Source organism: Phalangium opilio, unplaced genomic scaffold (genome assembly GCF_054372755.1).
Source record: "Phalangium opilio isolate 3A_F unplaced genomic scaffold, DU_Popi_V2 ptg000017l_1, whole genome shotgun sequence".
NCBI lineage: Eukaryota > Metazoa > Arthropoda > Arachnida > Opiliones > Phalangiidae > Phalangium > Phalangium opilio.
The window spans coordinates 8,158,170-8,181,205 of NW_028324151.1; the positions used below are offsets into that span (position 1 = coordinate 8,158,170).

Below are 23,036 nucleotides of genomic sequence, written 5' to 3' on the forward strand. Positions count from 1 at the left end.
GGAACTGTAAATGCGGTCCGGAATCTGGGAAAACGTTTGCTCGATTTGAAAACTGCGAACGTGGTCCCCTGGGGTGTAAGTCAATAACAACAGACAGACACACACACAGACACACAGACAGACAGACACACATACAGACAGACAGACACGTCGAAATTAGAACCTCTCCGTGACATACGTCACTCGGAGAGGTAAAAAAACCCCAACGCAGAGAGTTCGCGATTGCCCATTGTTAAAAAAAGGGTTAAGAGTTCTCGGTATTATTTGCTATGTATAGATATTTGGCGCTTGTAAAGCTTATGCTAACAGAAGCACATAATTTGAAGTATACCGGATTTTTAAGTGTTGTTTTGATATTTAAATAAGGTTAACTAAGTATTTACACTTTAAACTATGTTAATGATTTGAGGATTCAACAAGATCATCATGCAAGTGTCCAATAACTCAAACGCTTTTATAATTGAGAATGCAAAGACCCAAGAGACCTAATAGGCCTAGTTATGGCAAACTGAAAACTCGATGCCAAAGTTCTTCAGGACGTATGTCATCTCTGGTACCCCTCAGAGTATGCCGTAGGTTCAAATGACAGTCACTGATATGTTCAATATCAAAAGTGATTTGCGAACGTTGAACAGTTTTCGGGTTTTCATGTGCTCGTGTAAAGAGGAAGATTAGAAGCAGGTAGGCGGCGGCGATGTACAGACTCAGATGCCTGTTATTTTCGAACCATGATCTCATGAATTCAACATCGAATTCCGACTTTGGACATACTTAACCTAGATATAAAGAGTATGTCTGTTTAAAGGATAATTATAGGTGATTATTAGGGTGTCTCTTGTAAGAGCAGTTCCCGAATAAGTACCGCGGCTCCCAAAAAAACCGCAATATTCAAAACTGCGGTTTTCGAAATAGTGGCTGCTGTTTTGGGAAATAGCAATGCTTAAGTAGAGCTTTGAAGAATTGTTGACATTACAGTTTGACAACAGAAGTTTATAAGATTTGTTCCACCTATGACGTTTCACCTACGTCACTTCATGACAAGCTCTCAATAACCAGTGACAATCTTATGCGTCATATCTTATTAGATCATCTTACCGTAACCTTACCTTACTTCGCCTAATTTTTGCTACAGAGGTGCAAAAAAAAAAAAAACTAAACCAAACCTACCCTTATCTTACCTGAACTAATAATATTGAGTTTCTAATAACAAAAAAAAACCAAACCTAACCTTAACTTATACTATTGAGGTTCTATTAACCAAGACTAACTTCATATGGCCTAATACTATTGGGCTTCAAATAACCCAACCTATACCATAATAAACAACTATCGTTTTTCACATCCCGGTTATACTGCTCTTTAGGGATCTGCTGAAACGCTATACAGCAATTACGAGAACCGTTGTACAGGGAACTACCGTAACTGGTAAACTGCGTTTTCGGATAACCACGCCACGGTCACGAGAACCGTTATTATGGGGTCCACTCATTTGAGGTCTTCCCATTTTAGAATATATGCCACTCTTTGCTATTGATGCAAAATGCATATTTATTCATTAGGAAATTTAACACAATTACAATATATCAAGAATTTTCCCGTCAAACATATGATAATTTGTTTGTGTGTACAGTATTTACCACTAAAATACAACCATATTTATTAAAGAGACTGTCCAATCTTTCTAAATTTTCTTATCATTTGACGGACTCGTTGGTAAATATCGTTTTATAAAGAAACTTACAAATAAATATAGCAAAAAAAAAGACCAAATGAAATCCCCAAAATGGCCAATGGTAACGAAGTTTTACACTCTTTCCCAATCAGATTGGCCCTTAGTGCGTAGGAAGCCCCCACGAGACACGCGATCATTTGTATAATTTGGGCGCTGTTTCAAGTAACCAAAAAAACCCTAACCTTACCTGATCTAATAATATTGAGTATCAAACAACCAAACCCACCCTTACCCTACCTGATCTAATAATAATGAGTTTCAAATAACCAAACCCACCCTACCCTACCTTACCTTACCCGATCTAATAATATTGAGTTTCAAATAACCAAACCCACCCTACCTTACCTTACCCGACCTAATAATATTGAGTTTCAAATAACCAAACCCACCCTACCTTACCTTACCCGATCTAATAATATTGAGTTTCAAATAACCAAACCCACCCTACCTTACCTTACCCGACCTAATAATATTGAGTTTCAAATAACCAAACCCACCCTACCTTACCTTACCCGATCTAATAATATTGAGTTTCAAATAAATAAACCCACCCTACCTTACCTTACCCGATCTAATAATATTGAGTTTCAAATAAATAAACCCACCCTACCTTACCTTACCCGATCTAATAATATTGAGTTTCAAATAAATAAACCCACCCCTACCTTACCTGATCTAATAATATTGAGTTTCAAATAAATAAACCCACCCCTACCTTACCTGATCTAATAATATTGAGTTTCAAATAAATAAACCCACCCCTACCTTACCTGACCTAATAATATTGAGTTTCAAGTAACCAAAAAAACCCTAACCTTACCTGATGTCATAATATTGAGTATCAAACAACCAAACCCACATTTACCGTACCTGATCTAATAATATGGAGTTTCAAATAACCAAACCCACATTTACCGTACCTGATCTAATAATATTGAGTTTCAAATAACCAAACCCACCCTTACCGTACCTGATCTAATAATATTGAGTTTCAAATAACCAAACCCACCCTTACCGTACCTGATCTAATAATATTGAGTTTCAAATAACCAAACCCACCCTTACCGTACCTGATCTAATAATATTGAGTTTCAAATAACCAAACCCACCCTTACCGTACCTGATCTAATAATATTGAGTTTTGTAATAACCAAACCCACCCTTACCGTACCTGATCTAATAATATTGAGTTTTGTAATAACCAAACCCACCCTTACCGTACCTGATCTAATAATATTGAGTTTTCTAAAAACCAAACCCACCCTTACCGTACCTGATCTAATAATATTGAGTTTTCTAAAAACCAAACCCACCCTTACCGTACCTGATCTAATAATATTGAGTTTTCTAAAAACCAAACCCACCCTTACCGTACCTGATCTAATAATATTGAGTTTTCAAAAAACCAAACCCACCCTTACCGTACCTGATCTAATAATATTGAGTTTTCAAAAAACCAAACCCACCCTTACCTTACCTGATCTAATAATATTGAGTTTTCAAAAAACCAAACCCACCCTTACCGTACCTGATCTAATAATATTGAGTTTTCAAAAAACCAAACCCACCCTTACCGTACCTGATCTAATAATATTGAGTTTTCTAAAAACCAAACCCACCCTTACCGTACCTGATCTAATAATATTGAGTTTTCTAAAAGCCAAACCCACCCTTACCGTACCTGATCTAATAATATTGAGTTTTCTAAAAGCCAAACCCACCCTTACCGTACCTGATCTAATAATATTGAGTTTTCTAAAAGCCAAACCCACCCTTACCGTACCTGATCTAATAATATTGAGTTTTCTAAAAGCCAAACCCACCCTTACCGTACCTGATCTAATAATATTGAGTTTTCTAAAAGCCAAACCCACCCTTACCGTACCTGATCTAATAATATTGAGTTTTCTACAAGCCAAACCCACCCTTACCGTGCCTGATCTAATAATATTGAGTTTTCTAAAAACCAAACCCACCCTTACCGTGCCTGATCTAATAATATTGAGTTTTCTAAAAACCAAACCCACCCTTACCGTACCTGATCTAATAATATTGAGTTTTCTAAAAACCAAACCCACCCTTACCGTACCTGATCTAATAATATTGAGTTTTCTAAAAACCAAACCCACCCTTACCGTACCTGATCTAATAATATTGAGTTTTCAAAAAACCAAACCCACCCTTACCGTACCTGATCTAATAATATTGAGTTTTCAAAAAACCAAACCCACCCTTACCGTACCTGATCTAATAATATTGAGTTTTCAAAAAACCAAACCCACCCTTACCGTACCTGATCTAAAAATATTGAGTTTTCAAAAAACCAAACCCACCCTTACCGTACCTGATCTAATAATATTGAGTTTTCAAAAAACCAAACCCACCCTTACCGTACCTGATCTAATAATATTGAGTTTTCTAAAAACCAAACCCACCCTTACCGTACCTGATCTAATAATATTGAGTTTTCTAAAAGCCAAACCCACCCTTACCGTACCTGATCTAATAATATTGAGTTTTCTAAAAGCCAAACCCACCCTTACCGTACCTGATCTAATAATATTGAGTTTTCTAAAAGCCAAACCCACCCTTACCGTACCTGATCTAATAATATTGAGTTTTCTAAAAGCCAAACCCACCCTTACCGTACCTGATCTAATAATATTGAGTTTTCTAAAAACCAAACCCACCCTTACCGTGCCTGATCTAATAATATTGAGTTTTCTAAAAACCAAACCCACCCTTACCGTGCCTGATCTAATAATATTGAGTTTTCTAAAAACCAAACCCACCCTTACCGTACCTGATCTAATAATATTGAGTTTTCAAAAAACCAAACCCACCCTTACCGTACCTGATCTAATAATATTGAGTTTTCAAAAAACCAAACCCACCCTTACCGTACCTGATCTAATAATATTGAGTTTTCAAAAAACCAAACCCACCCTTACCGTACCTGATCTAATAATATTGAGTTTTCAAAAAACCAAACCCACCCTTACCTTACCTGATCTAATAATATTGAGTTTTCAAAAAACCAAACCCACCCTTACCTTACCTGATCTAATAATATTGAGTTTTCAGAAAACCAAACCCACCCTTACCTTACCTGATCTAATAATATTGAGTTTTCAAAAAACCAAACCCACCCTTACCTTACCTGATCTAATAATATTGAGTTTTCAAAAAACCAAACCCACCCTTACCTTACCTGATCTAATAATATTGAGTTTTCAAAAAACCAAACCCACCCTTACCTTACCTGATCTAATAATATTGAGTTTTCAAAAAACCAAACCCACCCTTACCTTACCTGATCTAATAATATTGAGTTTTCAAAAAACCAAACCCACCCTTACCTTACCTGATCTAATAATATTGAGTTTTCAAAAAACCAAACCCACCCTTACCTTACCTGATCTAATAATATTGAGTTTTCAAAAAACCAAACCCACCCTTACCTTACCTGATCTAATAATATTGAGTTTTCAAAAAACCAAACCCACCCTTACCTTACCTGATCTAATAATATTGAGTTTTCAAAAAACCAAACCCACCCTTACCTTACCTGATCTAATAATATTGAGTTTTCAAAAAACCAAACCCACCCTTACCTTACCTGATCTAATAATATTGAGTTTTCAAAAAACCAAACCCACCCTTACCTTACCTGATCTAATAATATTGAGTTTTCAAAAAACCAAACCCACCCTTACCTTACCTGATCTAATAATATTGAGTTTTCAAAAAACCAAACCCACCCTTACCTTACCTGATCTAATAATATTGAGTTTTCAAAAAACCAAACCCACCCTTACCTTACCTGATCTAATAATATTGAGTTTTCAAAAAACCAAACCCACCCTTACCTTACCTGATCTAATAATATTGAGTTTTCAAAAAACCAAACCCACCCTTACCTTACCTGATCTAATAATATTGAGTTTTCAAAAAACCAAACCCACCCTTACCTTACCTGATCTAATAATATTGAGTTTTCAAAAAACCAAACCCACCCTTACCTTACCTGATCTAATAATATTGAGTTTTCAAAAAACCAAACCCACCCTTACCTTACCTGATCTAATAATATTGAGTTTTCAAAAAACCAAACCCACCCTTACCTTACCTGATCTAATAATATTGAGTTTTCAAAAAACCAAACCCACCCTTACCTTACCTGATCTAATAATATTGAGTTTTCAAAAAACCAAACCCACCCTTACCTTACCTGATCTAATAATATTGAGTTTTCAAAAAACCAAACCCACCCTTACCTTACCTGATCTAATAATATTGAGTTTTCAAAAAACCAAACCCACCCTTACCTTACCTGATCTAATAATATTGAGTTTTCAAAAAACCAAACCCACCCTTACCTTACCTGATCTAATAATATTGAGTTTTCAAAAAACCAAACCCACCCTTACCTTACCTAATCCAATAATATTGAGGTTCTAATAACCAAGACTTACTTCATATGGCCTAATACTGTTGGGCTTCAAATAACCCAACCTACACCATCATAAACATATATCGTTTTTCACAATTCCCGGTTGTACTGCTCTCTAGGGATCTGCTGTAACGCTGTACCGCGATTACGAGAACCGCTGTTTAGGGAACTACGGTAACTGGTAAACTGCGTTTTCGGGTAACCACGCCACGGTCATGAGAACCGTTATTATGGGGTCCACTCATTTGAGGTCTTCCCATTATAGGATATATGCCACTCTTTGCTATTTATGCGTTATATTTCTAGGAATTAGAAGATTTAAGTTAGTTTGCCAAAATGCATATTTATTCAGTAGGACATTATATTAAGAATTTGTCAGTCAAACATTATAGGATAATTGTTTTGTGAGTACAGTATTTACGACGAAAACACAGCTAAACATTTATTACAGAAACTAACCAACCTTTCTAAATTTTCTTATCATTCGAGGGACTCGTTGTTAAATATCGTTTTATAAAGAAACTTACAAATAAATATAACAAAAATAGACCAAATGAAATCCCCAAAATGGCCATTGGTATCGTAGTATTACACTTGTTACCATTCAGATTGGCCCTAAGCGCGTAGGAACCCCCCACGAGACACGCGACTATTTGTATAATTTGGGCGCTGGTCATAATCATAGAAAAATTAATGGGAACATTTACTTTCGCTGCTTTCAATGAAAAATAGGTGTACATGAAAGAGTGCACCGAATAGTTAATTACAACAATCCAACGCCCTGCAGCGGGCAATTCAGTTACACCGTACCAAAACATTACCATCGTTAGAACGTGATGGGCCACGTGCAAAAATGTCAATTGCTGTTTCTTCATGACCACAAAGACAGTGTCCATTAATTCGAACGCCTTCGAAATTGCAAATGCAAATACCCAAAACATAGAGACCGAATTTGCCCTGTTGTCACAAACTGACCTCTCAATGCCAAAGTTCTTTATGATGTATGCAATCTCTGGTACCGCTCGTAGCATGCCACAGGTACTAAAGACAGCCACGGACATGTTCCATATCAAAAGTGCTTTGCGAACATTGAAGGGTCTTCGCGTTTTCATGTACTCTTGTAAAGAGAAGATTAGAAGCAGGTAGGCTCCGGCGATGTACAGACTCAGATGCCAGTTATTTTCGAACCATAATCTCATGGATTCAACATCGAATTCGGACTCAAAATCTTGCACGAAAGCGTAATGCGGATATCCTTTGTAATTAGATATCGATAAATTCGGATTTGATGACATTATTAATCTGAACTTCCTAGAAACAACCGAGACTTTTGAAAGCGATTTGTTAAATGAATATCTAGATTCGAAATGCGATGACGTTTAATTTCTTCAATTTTATAAAAATTCCCTGTGGGTTGATGAGGTTTCAAGCATTCATAGTGAATTTCCAATGGAATTCTCAATTAATGTTTGAATGATGAAACTGTTTTCTCATTTACATGTTTTTACACAATACTTACTACATAGTCTTTCGTTAGCTTGATTTACATATCGAAATATATCAAGGAAATACGAAATTGTTGGTTTAGATATTATAATTTTTGCAATCTGTCCTTTTTGACTAACCTTGCATCACCTGACCTAACAGTACTGAGGTTCAAATAACCAAACCAAACCTGACCTAATAATACTAAAGTTCAAATAACCAAACCAAACCGGACCTTGTAATACAGAGGTTAAAATAACCAATCCAAAACTGACCTTATAATACCGAGGCTCAAATGACATAGAAGGGTTTTCACGTTTTCCTGTGCTCTTGTAAAGAGAAGATCAAAAGCAGGTACGCTCCGGCGATGTACAGACTCAGATGCCAGTTGTTTTCGAACCATAATCTCTTGAATTCAACATCGAATCCCGACTCAAAATCTTGCACGAAGGAGTAATGCGGATATCCTTTGTAATTAGATATCGATAAATTCGGATTTGAAGACATTATTAATCTGAACTTTCTAGAAGCGACCGAGACCTTTGAAAGCGATTTGTTAAATGAAAACCTAAACTCGAAATGCGTTAACATTTAATTCTTTCAATTTATAAAACATTTAAGGTTTGATGACGTTTTATCATTCATTTATAGTGAATTTCCATTGGACTGCTCTGGGATTGGTTCCGAGCTCGCCACCTATGTAAAACACTAATCCGAGGGGGAAGTGATCTTTATTTACAAGTGGAACACAAAAACCTTTTCAGAGCACCCCACTTTATAGACCTTCGTTAGCTTGATTTACATATCAAAATATATCAAGGAAAATTCAAAATTGTTGGTTTAGCTATTATAATTTTTTTTAATCGGCGCTTTTTGGCTGTAAAATTTGTAATGGGATAACCGATATATATTTTGAAAAATAAGCATCGTGACTGAATTACAATAATTTTTCCTTGTAAATGGAAGTTGAGTAACGAAAGTAATTTAAAGGGTGGAATTCATTTGCCTATCTAATATTTATTATTGAGTACGCACTACTTACTAATTTTAGAAGGTTAACTTTCCAGAAAATTTAAACTTCCTATGTAGAGCAATTAATTTGACCTGGGCGTTGATAAATTAGTATAAATTTTTAGCCGAGGGGCTAGTCATTCGCCAAAATTTTGTACACCTGATTTCTGAATTTTTATGTGAATTCCGATGATTACTGAACGAATTCCTTGATTTCCGTGATATTACGATTATTTTCAATGATTTCCATAATCTTTACACTGATTTCCCGTTATTGCCGCAGATTACTTGTGATTCCTATTTGTATTCCGATGAATTCCGGTGATTTTTTGGTGAATTCCGTGATTATTGTTGGTTTCTTCGTGAATTTCGATGAATGCAGTGATTATTTCTATTTCAATTGATTATGATTTTTATTGTGGATTTTCGAATTCCTCCATTGATTATGTGTGATTATTTCACGAAATGTGTGATTATCGAGGTGATGACAAAAGATTGCTAGTAAATCATGCTATTATTTCTGATTTTTCTCAAATTTTCACGTGATTTACAGTGATTATCGGATATTTCTGATTACCTTTGATTACCCGCAAGAGTGATTTTGATTACTGATGATTTTCTAACAATTCTAGAAATCAAGTAATCGATTTCTGCGGTTTTGTACATCTCATTATTCTAGTGACTAACCCCTCGTTTTTAGCAGCAAAGGAATCCGGCTCGGCGTTGCGCAAAAGAACTTTACCTAAATATGAATTAAAATTTAGGTTATGAATATCCAATACAAGGGGATTAAAAGTGCCTTAATTGCTTCGAGAAAAGTGTTCGGAGTGCTTTTGGCCAGTGAATGGAGGGCTTAACCCTGCGGGTGCACTGCCATAACCCGCCTATTTATACTCAATCCGAAATATCATCAAATCTCTATGGAGTTTTACATTACGAGGACAATTTTTATTTATTTATTTATTTGTTTGTTTGTTTGTTTGTTTGTTTGTTTGTTTGTTTTTTGCGAGTTAGATGCGAGGTTTTCCAACCAATTGGGTACACGTTTGTTCCAACCTAACTGCATAGTACTAGCAAGGTTGATAAGATTAGGATATCCCGATTCTCATATTGTGAATTTAAGTTGACTAATTTTTACAGGTTATAAAACATTTTCTTTTCAAACCAAGCGCTAGCTCACAAGTCGGCACGCGTTGCATCTCATTAGAAGTGTCCATAGACATTTTTAACATGCTATTAAAGCCTAGACAAACTATTGGGGAAAGCGGCGCTTCAACATTTTTGTGATGGATTTTTCGCTTTTCCTCTTTCGCATGTGTGATAGGTGAATGACTGGTGGCGCGTTTCTATCGACGAGCGAAGGAGTTGTTAAATAAAAAACTAAAGCGCGGGAAATCCAAGTTTTAACGCCAGAAATCAGAATGGCGGATCTGATTTCACTAGTAGTAAAGCAAATTTTACTTAAAATAAGTGTTCATCAAATCTGTTCGACTGTGAATAATTAAAATGCTAAAAGCTCATTTTGTATTTGCTCGCCTTAAATATTTGGCATACATAAGTTTTTACGAAAAAATACTATATGATTTTCTGCATGAAAATCTAAGCTTTTTCGAAATGCCACCTTTGTCCTTGTTTCGACCAAATGCAGTTTTTTAAGGACTGCGAAGCGAAACTCAATGCACAACTTTTTGTATTACATGCACTTTTCTGTTTGTGATGTGTCTCTTTGGAATAAGAACATAAAAGTTAGTTTGCCAAAATGCACTTTATTCATAAGGATATTTAAGATATTGACAGTATATTAAGAATTTTCCAGTCAAACATAGGATAATTGGTTTGTTTGTACAATATTTACTACTAAAATACAGTCTATATTTATTTTTATTTCTATAGAATCATTTATAACAGAAACTGCCCGATCTTTCTAAATTTTCTTATTTTTCGAGGGACGTGTTGTTAAATATCGTTTTATAAAGAAACTTACAAATAAATATAACAAAAAAAGACCAAATGAAATCACCAAAATGGCCATTGGTAACGAAGTATTACACTTGTTACCAATCAGATTAGCCCTTAGCGCGTAGAAACCCGCCAAGAGACACGCGACCATTTGTATAATTTGGGCACTGGTCATAATCATAGAAACATTAATGGGAACATTTACTTTTGCCGCTTTCAATGAAAAATAGGTGTACATGAAAGAGTGCACCGAATAGTTAATTATAATAACCCAACGCCCTGCAGCGGGCAATTCAGATGCAGAGTACCAGGAAAGTACCATCGTTAGAACGTGATGGGCCACGTGCAAAAATGTCAATTGCTGTTTCTTCGTGACCACAAAGACAGTGTCCAATAATTCAAACGCTTTCGAAATTGCAAATGCAAATACCCAAAACATAGACACCGAATTGGCCGTGTTGTCACAAACTGACCACTCAATGCCAAAGTTCTTCAGGACGTAAGTCATCTCTGGTACCCCTCGTAGCATGCCACAGGTACTAAAGACAGCCACGGACATGTTCCATATCAAAAGTGCTTTGCGAACATTGAAGGGTTTTCGCGTTTTCATGTACTCTTGTAAAGAGAAGATTAGAAGCAGGTAGGCTCCGGCGATGTACAGACTCAGATGCCAGTTATTTTCGAACCAGAATCTCATGGATTCAGTGTCGAATCTCTACTCAAAATCTTGCACGAAAGCGTAATGCGGATATCCTTTGTAATTAGATATCGATAAAGTTGGATTTGAAAACATTATGAATCTACACTTTCTAGAAGCGACCGAGACCTTTGAAGACGATTTGTTAAATGATAAGAGAAAATCAAGAAATGTGTGTTCGAATTTTACTAAAACACCTGTTGATGACGTGCAAGATATTAAAATTTTTAATGACTTTGTTTGACATTTATAATGTTCACTATCTTCAAAGCCATCGTTAGCTTAATTACATTTTTATAATTACGAGGAAATTGTTCGTTAAATATACTTCTTTTTATCATTACCTTTTCTTTGTAATTGGATACCAGCTTGATGCTGTAACGATTGTTTTCCTTGTACAACGGTGTTATAAAATAAATTAAATTTGAGTTTATGATGAAAAGGTTCTAAGTTGCTTGGTGGAAAAGAGTGTTCAAGGTGCTTTGGGCGTGTGAACGGAGTGCTTAACTTGGTGGGTGCACTGTCGTACATCCAGATACATTTTTCATCACTTACTGAAGACCGTATTTTTTTTTAGTTTATTTTATAATATCCGCAGTTTTCTCTGTTTATGGTGTGGCTCTATGGAAATGCTTAAACTTGATATACAGAATAATGTCTGCAAAAGGATAATCGTAGATGATTTTAGGGGGTGTGCCTTGTAAGAGCAACCGCGGTTCCAAAAAACAGCGGATAGTTCGGAACTGCGGTTTTAGAAACAGTGGCGGCTGTTTTGGGAAATAGCAGTGCTTAACTAGAGTTTTGAACAATGTTTTACCATGCAGTTTGCTTTACCTATCAAGCACCTATAGATCATCATACCCTAACCTTACCAAATCTCACCTAATTTTAACTATTCTAATATTATTGAGGTTGATATAGCCTGAAAAAACCAAATGTTACCTTGCCTGACCTAATAATAGTGTGGGTCAAATAACCAAAACAAACCTAACCTTCCCCGACCTAATAATACGGAGGTTCAAATAACCAAAACAAACCTAACCTCGCCTGACTTAATTCAAAAAACCTTGAACCTAATATAACCCGAAATGACCGAATACTATTTTGACTCAGAAAACCAAACCTAACCTAACGTGTTCTCACCCGTCCCAACTAAACCTTGCCTGTCCCAATTCTATTGGGGTTCAAATAACCAAACTTAGACCATCTTAAACGACAATCGTTTTTCACATCCGTATTCTATTTCTCCCCAGTGAACTGCTGTAACGGTACAACCGGGATTACGAGAAGTACTGTATAGGGAACTGCCGTAAGGGGTAAAATGTGTTTTCCAGAAACCGTTATTTAGGGAACTGCCGTAAGGGATAAAATGTGTTTTCGAGAAACCGCTATTTAGGGAACTGCTGTTACGAGAACCTCTATTATGGGGTCCGCTCAAACGCGTAACGCTTATGAGGGCTTCCATTTTAGGATATATACAACTCTTGTTATTGACGTGAGGTGATATTTTTTAGAATTAAGAGCGTATAAGTTAAATTGAAAAAATTCACTTTATTCAGTTGGAAATTTTAGACATTTACAATACATTAAGAATTTATTAGTCAAACATTATAGGAGAGTTGGTTTGTGTCCACAGTATTTACCACTAAAATACAGCCATGTTTATCTTAATTTCTGTAGAAACATTTATTGCAGAAACTATCCAGCCTTTCTAAATTTTCTTTTCATGCGAGGGTGGTGTTGTTATATATCTTTTCAAAAAGAAACTCACAAATAAATATAACAAAAAAAGACCAAATGCGATCCCTAAAATGGCCATTGGTATCGAAGTATTGCACTTGTTACCAATCAGATTAGCCCTTAGCGCGTAGAAACCCGCCAAGAGACACGCGACCATTTGTATAATTTGGGCACTGGTCATAATCATAGAAACATTAATGGGAACATTTACTTTCGCCGCTTTCAATGAAAAATAGGTGTACATGAAAGAATGCACCGAATAGTTAATTATAATAACCCAACGCCCTGCAGCGGGTAATTCAGATGCAGAGTACCAGGAAAGTACCATCGTTAGAACGTGATGGGCCACGTGCAAAAATGTCAATTGCTGTTTCTTCATGACCACAAAGACAGTGTCCATTAATTCGAACGCTTTTGAAATTGGAAATGCAAAGGCCCAAAACATAGAGACCGAATTGGCCGTGTTATCACAAACTGACCGTTCAATGCCAAAGTTCTTCAGGACGTAAGTCATCTCTGGTACCCCTCGTAGCATGCCACAGGTACTAAAGACAGCCACGGACATGTTCCATATCAAAAGTGCTTTGCGAACATTGAAGGGTTGTCGGGTTTTAATGTACTCTTGTAAAGAGAAGATTAGAAGCAAGTAGGCTCCGGCGATGAACAGACTCAGATGCCAGTTATTTTCGAACCATAATCTCATGAATTCAGTGTCGAATCCCAACTCAAAATCTTGCACGAAGGAGTAATGCGGATATCCTTTGTAAATAGATGTCGATAAATTTGAATTTGAAGACATTATGAACCTAAACTTTCTAGAAGCGACCGAGACCTTTGAAAGCAATTTGTTAAATGATAAGAGAAAATCGAGAAAAGTTCATGTTCAAATTTTAGGAATATATCTTCAAGCTATCTAAGTTTTTAATGATGACTGTTTTGTCATTTATACCTTTCACTTATTTCAATGCCGTCGTTAGCTTAATTACTTTTTTATAGTTAGTAGGAAATTGTTGGTTAGACCAGGGATCCATGTAATTAAAATACATGGATCCTTGGTTAGATACAATTCTTTAAATCATTTCATTACTTTTTTAATCGGATAACCTTCGTATATTGTGAAAAACGCCAAAATGATACAGTGACGATGGTTTTCCTTGTACGACGCTCTTATATAATAACTTCAATTAACATTTAGTTTATGAATATCCAATACAGGGGCTTAAAAGTGCTTAAGTCGCGCTTTTTTGTCTATTTCATTATATTCGCGGTTTTCTCTGTTGATGGTATGGATGCTAGGAAATATTAAACCTTTATATTGACAATTTTGTCTGTGAAAAGGATAATCGTAAGAAAGTGTGCCTTATAAGAGAAGTTCCCTGAATAAGTGTTCCTGAAATAGCAACAGCGGTTTCATTGGACTGCTTTGAGATCCGTACTGTTTTCTCATTTACATCTTTTTATACGAACACGATATTAACTCCATAGACATTCCTTAACTTGATTTACATATCAGTATTTATCAAGGAAAATTATTGGTTTAGACATTATCATTTTCGCAATCGATAAATTTTTGGCTATTAAATTTGTAATCGGATAACTATTACATACTTCAAAATAAGGAGCGTGACTAAATTACTATGATTTTTCCTTGTAAATGGTAAGTGGTCAACGAAAGTGATTTAAAGGCTGCAAAGCATTTGGCCTATCTTATATTTCTTATTGAGTACCCACTACTTACTACTTGTTACTTAAGAAAATTAGCTTTCCAGAAAAAATTTAAACTTCCTATCTTGAGCGGCTTGACCTGGGCGTTGATGAATTAGTCACCCTTGACTTCTATAAGTATAAACTTTTAACAGCAAAGGAACCCGGCCCGGCGTTGCCCATAAGAACCTAACCTAACCAGTGATAATGGGACGGGGTGCATAATATTTGTGGTACGGCTCATATTGGGTGGGACGTCATAAATTGGGGAGAAATAGACAAACTAAATTGTAATTGGTTCATCTGTTTCCCTTTTTGACCAATTACCAAGTGCGTCCGACTATTCCTCCCTCATTTTTGTCGTCCCACCCAACTTGAGCCGTTCTACAGTAAGCTCGCCTTTTTCGCACTTATTTCGCATCTTCCCACTATCATCCTTGACCTAACCTTACCTTAACGATAAATTAAAATTAAGGTTATGAATATCCAATACAGAAGGTTTAAAAGTGCCTAAGTTGCTTTGAGAAAAAGTGTGTCCGGAGTACTTAACTTGGCGGGTGCACTGCCGGACACTCAGATCCATTTGAAACCACTGAAGATCGCATTTAGAAAATCCGTCTATTTATACTCAATCCGAAATATCATCAAAATCTCTACCGATGACCAATTGCACTAGCAAAGGTTGAAATGATGTAGGATAACTCGATTCTTATAATGTGAATTTAAAGGAATAGCGACGTGATTTAAAAATTATCTCAAATCTAAAGAAAACCTTACTTTTTTGAGAGTTTAAACTCTTCTGATTCCAAAAATATGCTTGAATAATATTTAATTATGAAGGAAAACACAGAAAAAACACCTTGAAAACTTGAAATTTGGGGGACAAAGGCAAATTTGCGGAGAAGATTTTTGGCGGGGTTTTCTCCTTGATACGTCACTCACGGCATCTCGCGGAAAAGCCAAGCGCGAGACTCCCGAGTCTACTAATGCGGCGCGCGCGCGAATCTGAATAAAATAGGCTTAACACGGGGACACTACACTAACAGGCGTCACGTGAGCGACATCTAGAGTGAAAATTTCTCCTTACTACGTCATCAAACGAAAGAAAATCTCAACTAGGCCTTTTCCAAACACAAAACTTTGATTGCAATTTAATAAATTGCTACGAAACCAAATAAAAAAGTAAACATATCATAATAAACTAGATTTTTCAAGGATTTTTTTAGCATTTTAAGTTTGAGGATGACGAAAATTATGTCACTAACACTTTAAGTTGACCAATTTTTATAGGTATCAAAAAAAAAATTCATTTTTAACCGTGCACGTGCTAGCTCACGAACCAGCGCGGGCTGCATTTCATTAAGAGTTTCAATTCAAATCTTGACTTCCAGTTCACCATTTTGCTTCTCAAATTAGGGTCTCGTGATTTTTAAAAAACCTTTTGGTCCTAATTCTTTTCTTCCTAAACCTGAATTTCAATTATGACAATATTTTTTTTTTTTTTTTTTTGCTCCGTTTTTATTGTCGAGCTAGGACCAAAGAAAAGGTCTTACAGCTCCGAAACGTTTTGAAAACACAATACATACAATACAAGCCATAGGGAATATCATAGAAAAGTAACATTAATTAAAATTAAATTAAACAAATTAAACAATATGAAATATAATAACAGGAAATTGGGGCAAAGTTTAAATTTATATATTTAGGAATAATTTTAAATGACTCTTAAATTGGGGCGAAATTTAAATTTATATATTTAGGAATAATTTTAAATATCTGGAGAATTATCATAATTTTCCGCATTTTCTGCGGTTTCAATGCATCACTAGCATAGTGTGCTTTTATACAGTGCGTTGTACTTTCCGACCATTCCAACTATAAGTTGCGCTTTAGTGAAATACCATATCATTAACATCAAAAAGGAACGATTTAGTTTGACAATTCCAGAACTAGTTTATTTCTTGAATACCGTTTCTCCCCAAAAAGGAGATGATATTATACAAAACCGAGCAGGGCCGGATTAACCACTAGGCAAGTTAGGCAATTGCCTAGGGCCCGGATATCTGAGGGGCCCGTAATCAGCTAGTTTTCAAAAATTGAGAAAATGAAAAACCAAAAAATATATTTCCCCCTCTTTCTCTACCAAAACATAACGTCACTGACACCACGGAAAAGTCATGTCAGATGTAACGGCAGCCTAATGTTGAAAAACCCGTTACCAAAAACTTTATGGCAATTTATTAAGGAAGAAAGAAAAAGACGAAAAGAAACTTGAAAATTCAATGGAAATGTATTTTCAGAAGTCGCAATCCTCGGAGAAAGAAATATCATTTTGAATCCGTGTTGTTACTGACCGTCATTAAACACTGGAGTTGCATTGTATGATTCCTTGATAAGCTTTATTCAGGGCGTTCGTGATAATTTGAAATATTTTAAATAATTGCTCAGCTCACAAAATAGATAATTTACAAAAGTAACGAAGAAAGGGGGGATAATACGTAAACGGTTCTTTGATGAAGGCGCAGGAAAGAACAAGGCGACCCAAGGGTTGGTTTCGTAATAGTAGCCACATCGTACCGTACTTGACAGGCGTACAGAAAATTTGAGTGAAGAGCTCTCGATGCGTTACCTTAACTGTTTTAAAATGATAACTTCAGTTTTTTTTACTTCTGTTATAATTATAATAGTGTGACACGAACGGAAAACGTGAGTATCCCCACTATGAGCATCCTTTAACAGTGGTACAGAAAATGAGAGTGAATAACCCCTCGATGCCCTAACAAAATTAATTACCATTAATCCTTACTTCAATAAATTTACTTATGTTATAATTGTAATATCCAGGGCCAGAACCTATTACTTTCTTTTAAAATTCTTCTCGATTAGTGGAGAAATACACGTAACTTCTAATAATAAACATCTCCTCAAGACCATTCTAAATATAACGTCGGAATATACTTTCTTTTGCTTTTTAAAAATTCCCCTCGATTTCTTTGGATTTTGAAATAGGGGAGCGGGATTGAAAGCGTGAAACCCTTATTGTCGACGGGTGACAGGAATTTTAAAGGTAGTATTAAACCTTCCATTTCAATAAGGGTAACACCATAATCCATATCTCACTTCAAATACGTCGAGCAATCGTAAAACACAATTTAAAATTCTTTACCTTACTGGTACAATTAAATGCAAATGCTTAAAGTTAGTATTATAATCCCCATCCTCTTAAAATACAAGAACGTAAAAATCACCTCACCACAATTCTCTCCCATTCACTCTCCCTTAAATGACGAACGAAAAATTCTATACTGCCAAACGCGCTACTCTTTCACGTCTACTGGTATTAGTACTAGTATGAGTACGAACACAACAGGGCAGGCCAAACTAGGAGCCTCATCGTAGATGCACATCATTCGATGTGGCTAGAAACGATGATAACACACTGAGTGGACGGGACGCTTTCAAAACAAAAGTGTTTTACGTCTTATGTGACAATCTAATGACAAATACTAAAAAACAATCTGAAGTTAACAAGGACACTGATGAAAAGTTCAAACCTATTTTTAACATTAATGCCCCCGATGAATCTTTTTCTGGAGCTTGAAATGATTTAAATTTTGAAGAGCTTGAAAACGAACTACTACATTTCAAGCATTTCGTGAAGAATGAAGAAAGCAAAAACCTAGAATTTTTTCATTCCTTCATTCGTACCAATAATTTTATTTCAACTTTTCCAAACTTAGAAATTATTTTGAGAAATTACTTGTTTGCAATGCAAGTGGCGAAAGATACTTTTCAGCTTTAAAAAGAGTGAAAAACTACTTAAGAACCACATTAGCCCAGGATAAATTAAGTTCTTTATCTTTGATATATATTGAAAAGGATTTACTAAACGACTTCATAGACTATTATAGATAATTGATAAATGTTTTGAGTTAGAAAGAAAGAAATTTAACTAAAGAGTTCAAAAAGAAATTTAAATATGCAGTTAAGTGTTAAGTCAATTAAAGATATGAAAAATAATATGTCTCTTAGATTCTCTTTAACTGTGGTCTGTGGGGGGCTAGGGCCCGGAACTAAAGCCTTGCCTAGGGCCCAAAAAATTGTTAATCCGGCCCTGAAACCGAGCTTTACTTCGCAGTCCTTAATTAACTGCTTTTATACACAATCCTTGGCGAAACAAGGACACTTTTTCAAACACGCAAAGGGCCAGAAATTAGAAATTAATATATGTATTGCAATGTGACATCAAGTTTAATCTATATGAGGAATTTGATTTTAATTGCCTGGTTTAAACATTTGCTTTGGTTCGTAAACAAACCTATTGCGAATGAGGAATTTCGGAACAAAATAGTCGTAATTTAAATCAACTGCCCGTATAAGGGCTTCCATTTTCGGATATATGTCACTTTTTGCTATTGACGTGTGATATTTTTTAAGTTAGTTTGCCAAAATGCACTTTATTCAGAAGGAAATTTAAGACGTTTACAGTGCATTGAGAATTTGTGAGTCAAACATCATAGGATAGTTGGTTTGTGTGCACAGTATTTACTTCTAATGTAAGAACCATATAAATTTTAATTTCAATACGAACATTTAATGCAACTGTCCAACGTTTCTAAATTTTCTTATCTTTGGATTGTGGTGTTGTTATATATCTTTTCATAAAGAAACTCCCAAATAAATATATCAAAAAAAGACCAAATAAAATCCCCAAAATGGCCATTGGTATCGACGTTTTGCACTTGTTACCATTCAGATTGGCCCTAAGCGCGTAGGAACCCGCCAAGAGACACGCGACCATTTGTATAATCTGGGCACTGGTCATAATCATGGAAACCTTAATGGGAACATTTACTTTCGCCGCTTTCAATGAAAAATAGGTGTACATGAAAGAGTGGACCGAATAGTTAATTGCAACAACCCAACGCCCAAAAGCGGGAATTTCAGTTGAAGCGTACCAAAAAATTACAATCGTTAGAACGTGATGGGCTACGTGCAAAAATGTCAATTGCTGCTTCTTCATGACCACAAAGACAGTGTCCAATAACTCGAACGCTTTCGAAATTGCAAATGCAAATACCCAAAACATAGAGACTGAATTTCCCCTGTTGTCACAAACTGACCACTCGATGCCAAAGTTCTTTATGATGTAAGTCATCTCTGGTACCGTTCTTAGCATGCCACAGGTACTAAAGACAGCCACGGACATGTTCCATATCAAAAGTGCTTTGCGAACGTTGATGGGTTTTCGCGTTTTCATGTACTCTTGTAAAGAGAAGATTAGAAGCAGGTAGGCTCCGGCGATGTACAGACTCAGATGCCAGTTATTTTCGAACCATAATCTCATGGATTCAGTGTCGAATCCCGACTCAAAATCTTGCACGTAAGAGTAATGCGGATATCCTTTGTAATTAGATTTCGATAAATTTGGATTTGAAGACATTATGAACCTAAACTTTCTAGAAGCGACCTAGTTCTTTGAAAGCGACTTGTTAAATGATGTGCTAAAATTTTGTAGAATAGTCTGTGGTTGGTGAAGTGTGATCCATTTATATTTTGAATGATGAAACAATATATCATCAGATCGTTTTGTCATTTTTATTTCGTAACCATTCTTTAGTTCTATATAAAAATTTCAATTTTCGAGGAAAGTGTTCGGGATTGTGGAAATAACAATTTGGCAATTTGTAAAGTTCTTTAGAGGAAAAGTTATTTATTTGTAAACTTTGATTGTGGCTTATTTGAGATTAGTTGTCCTGTACACGGGAGCAGAAGAAACACGTTGGGAAACCAAAATAAACCTCTCCTTGTCGAGACGTATTTAAAAGGTTTTTCTTAAATAATTAAATAAATATAATTGATATTAATTATTTTAATCGTAATTAATTTACTTTAATTCTAGTTAAATGGTTTCAAGAAACTTCATTCCTAAAATCATTTTCAACATGACTATTGTTGACGTTTCAATTCTAGCGTATGCCTCTTCCACAATTTTTCTAAATTTAGGTTATATGTAAGGCAATTGATTAACAATAAATGATGAGAAATTCCGCAATTGCGTGAATTTTTGGTGGCAGCCCCACCATTGGGAGGCTAGACATTTCTCGTAACCTTAGCCGATCGCCGCGTACATCTTAATCCTAACGATGGGAGTAGAAGCCCAAAATTGCTTTCTGCGAACACGTTTGCTCTGATTTGCCAACTGCGAACACGTTTGCTCTGATTTGCCAACTGCGAACACGTTTGCTCTGATTTGCCAACTGCGAACACGTTTGCTCTGATTTGCCAACTGCGAACACGTTTGCTCTGATTTGCCAACTGCGAACTCGTTTGCTCTGATTTGCCAACTGCGAACACGTTTGCTCTGATTTGCCAACTGCGAACACGTTTGCTCTGATTTGCCAACTGCGAACACGTTTGCTCTGATTTGCCAACTGCGAACACGTTTGCTCTGATTTGCCAACTGCGAACACGTTTGCTCTGATTTGCCAACTGCGAACACGTTTGCTCTGATTTGCCAACTGCGAGCTCGTTTGCTCTGATTTGCCAACTGCGAGCTCGTTTGCTCTGATTTGCCAACTGCGAGCTCGTTTGCTCTGATTTGCCAACTGCGAGCTCGTTTGCTCTGATTTGCCAACTGCGAACTCGTTTGCTCTGATTTGCCAACTGCGAGCTCGTTTGCTCTGATTTGCCAACTGCGAACTCGTTTGCTCCGATTTGCCAACTGCGAACTCGTTTGCTCCAATTTGCCAACTGCGAACTCGGTGACAGATACACACACACACAGATACGTCCAGTGTAATACCTCTCCGTGTCGGCATCGACACTCGGGAGGTAAAATTTACATTTTTCTGCTTTTAAATGTTAATAATAATTCAATGATGACACATATAAAACAGTAATGGTTTTCCTAGTGTTAACTATCTGAAGATGCGAAACTTTTATTCAAAAGAAAAGGTCCTAGTTTTCTGCACATTTTACCTTAAAAGAACGAATTTTTTCTAAATATTAAAGGGAAAATATTAAAAAAAAAGAAATAAATGATCTCATATTGGAAAATTTTTATCATTTAATTAGTCTTAAAAAGGAGGACCACTGTCCCAATTAGTACTCAAAACCCTTATTCCTACGGGATTGGTTGAACCAATCACCGTGCGAGTTCTGGCTAGCAGATACCTCTAAACATGGCGAGGCAGTAGTCAGCGTTTCTTAAACCAATTAAAGGGAGGGTGAAGTAGAAAATCAAGTGATTTTTTATCGATTCTTCTACCAATTTTAAGACCAGTCCGCATAGTGAAACATTCAGGAAATGCTTCCGAATGATTTTAAAATTCAAATTAGGTTCAGATTTAAAGGATAAGTGGCAATAAGTCGCAAGATGACTTGGTCCAATTAGCTAGCTGAACTTACTTATAAACAAGGACTTCCGACCAATCGCGTAACGCCCTGTCTTTTTTGTTAACAAAATTCTCGTGTCACGCTCCGTGTCTCGCGCCACGATTGTCACGTCGCGCGCCTAATTTTATCAAATCTCGTGATAAATTTCATTCAACGCAGAACGTGCCACGAGAATTTTGTTAACAAAAAGGCAGGGCGTTACGCTATTGGTCGGCACTCCTTGTTTAAAATTATACTTAAAATCTGAACCTAATTTGAATTTTAAAATCATTCGGAAGTATTTCCTGAATGTTTCACTATGCAGACTGGTCTTATAATTAGTAGAAGAATCGATAAAAAATCACTTGATTTTCTACTTCACCCTCCCTTTAAATGGTAATTACTTCTAAATAAAGGATCATCTACTTTTTTAATATTTTCCCTAATATTATTTGAAAAGAGACCTTAATTCTTTTAAGGTATAATTTGGGATAGATGTAATTTCATAAGCAGGAATGGAGAAAGGTTAGTATTTACTTCAGTCCGACTCATAGCCCAGTATAGAGCCCCTCCCTCCAACACGTAACGAAGATTTTAAATTATCTTATTGGCTCACTTGATTTTGATGAAGTTCCTGACGGGGACGGCGAAAATAACGTAATTCATTTTTACATCTGTCGCTATGACCCGCCTCTTCTTTTATACCCCACCGTCCCGGGGAAGGGGTCCGGGACTTTGACGCGCGTGCAGATTACTCTGTTCTCCATTCCTGCTTCTAAAATTACATCTACCCCTGGTATAATTTCATGTTGTCTGAACCTTTCCTTAAAAATTTTAAAATATTTAGAAAACAGTAAATTAATAAGGCACATTTCCCT

The 23,036-nt window shown here is 36.0% G+C and overlaps 1 protein-coding gene and 2 long non-coding RNA genes across 4 annotated transcripts in view; 2 read left to right on the forward strand and 1 right to left on the reverse strand.

The window, feature by feature from the left end:
- The window catches only part of IA-2 (tyrosine phosphatase IA-2), a 410,032-nt gene that overhangs the window by 21,381 nt on the left and 365,615 nt on the right, over window positions 1-23,036 (forward strand). The window lies entirely within an intron of this gene.
- On the forward strand, window positions 16,791-17,726 carry LOC149702910 (uncharacterized). Its single transcript, XR_016381882.1, has 2 exons — window positions 16,791-17,160; window positions 17,230-17,726. It is a non-coding gene; the product is annotated as an uncharacterized LOC149702910 (long non-coding RNA).
- LOC149702911 (uncharacterized) lies at window positions 17,161-18,371 on the reverse strand. The gene is made up of 2 exons (XR_016381881.1): window positions 18,035-18,371; window positions 17,161-17,557 (listed from the first exon to the last, which is right to left on the reverse strand). It is a non-coding gene; the product is annotated as an uncharacterized LOC149702911 (long non-coding RNA).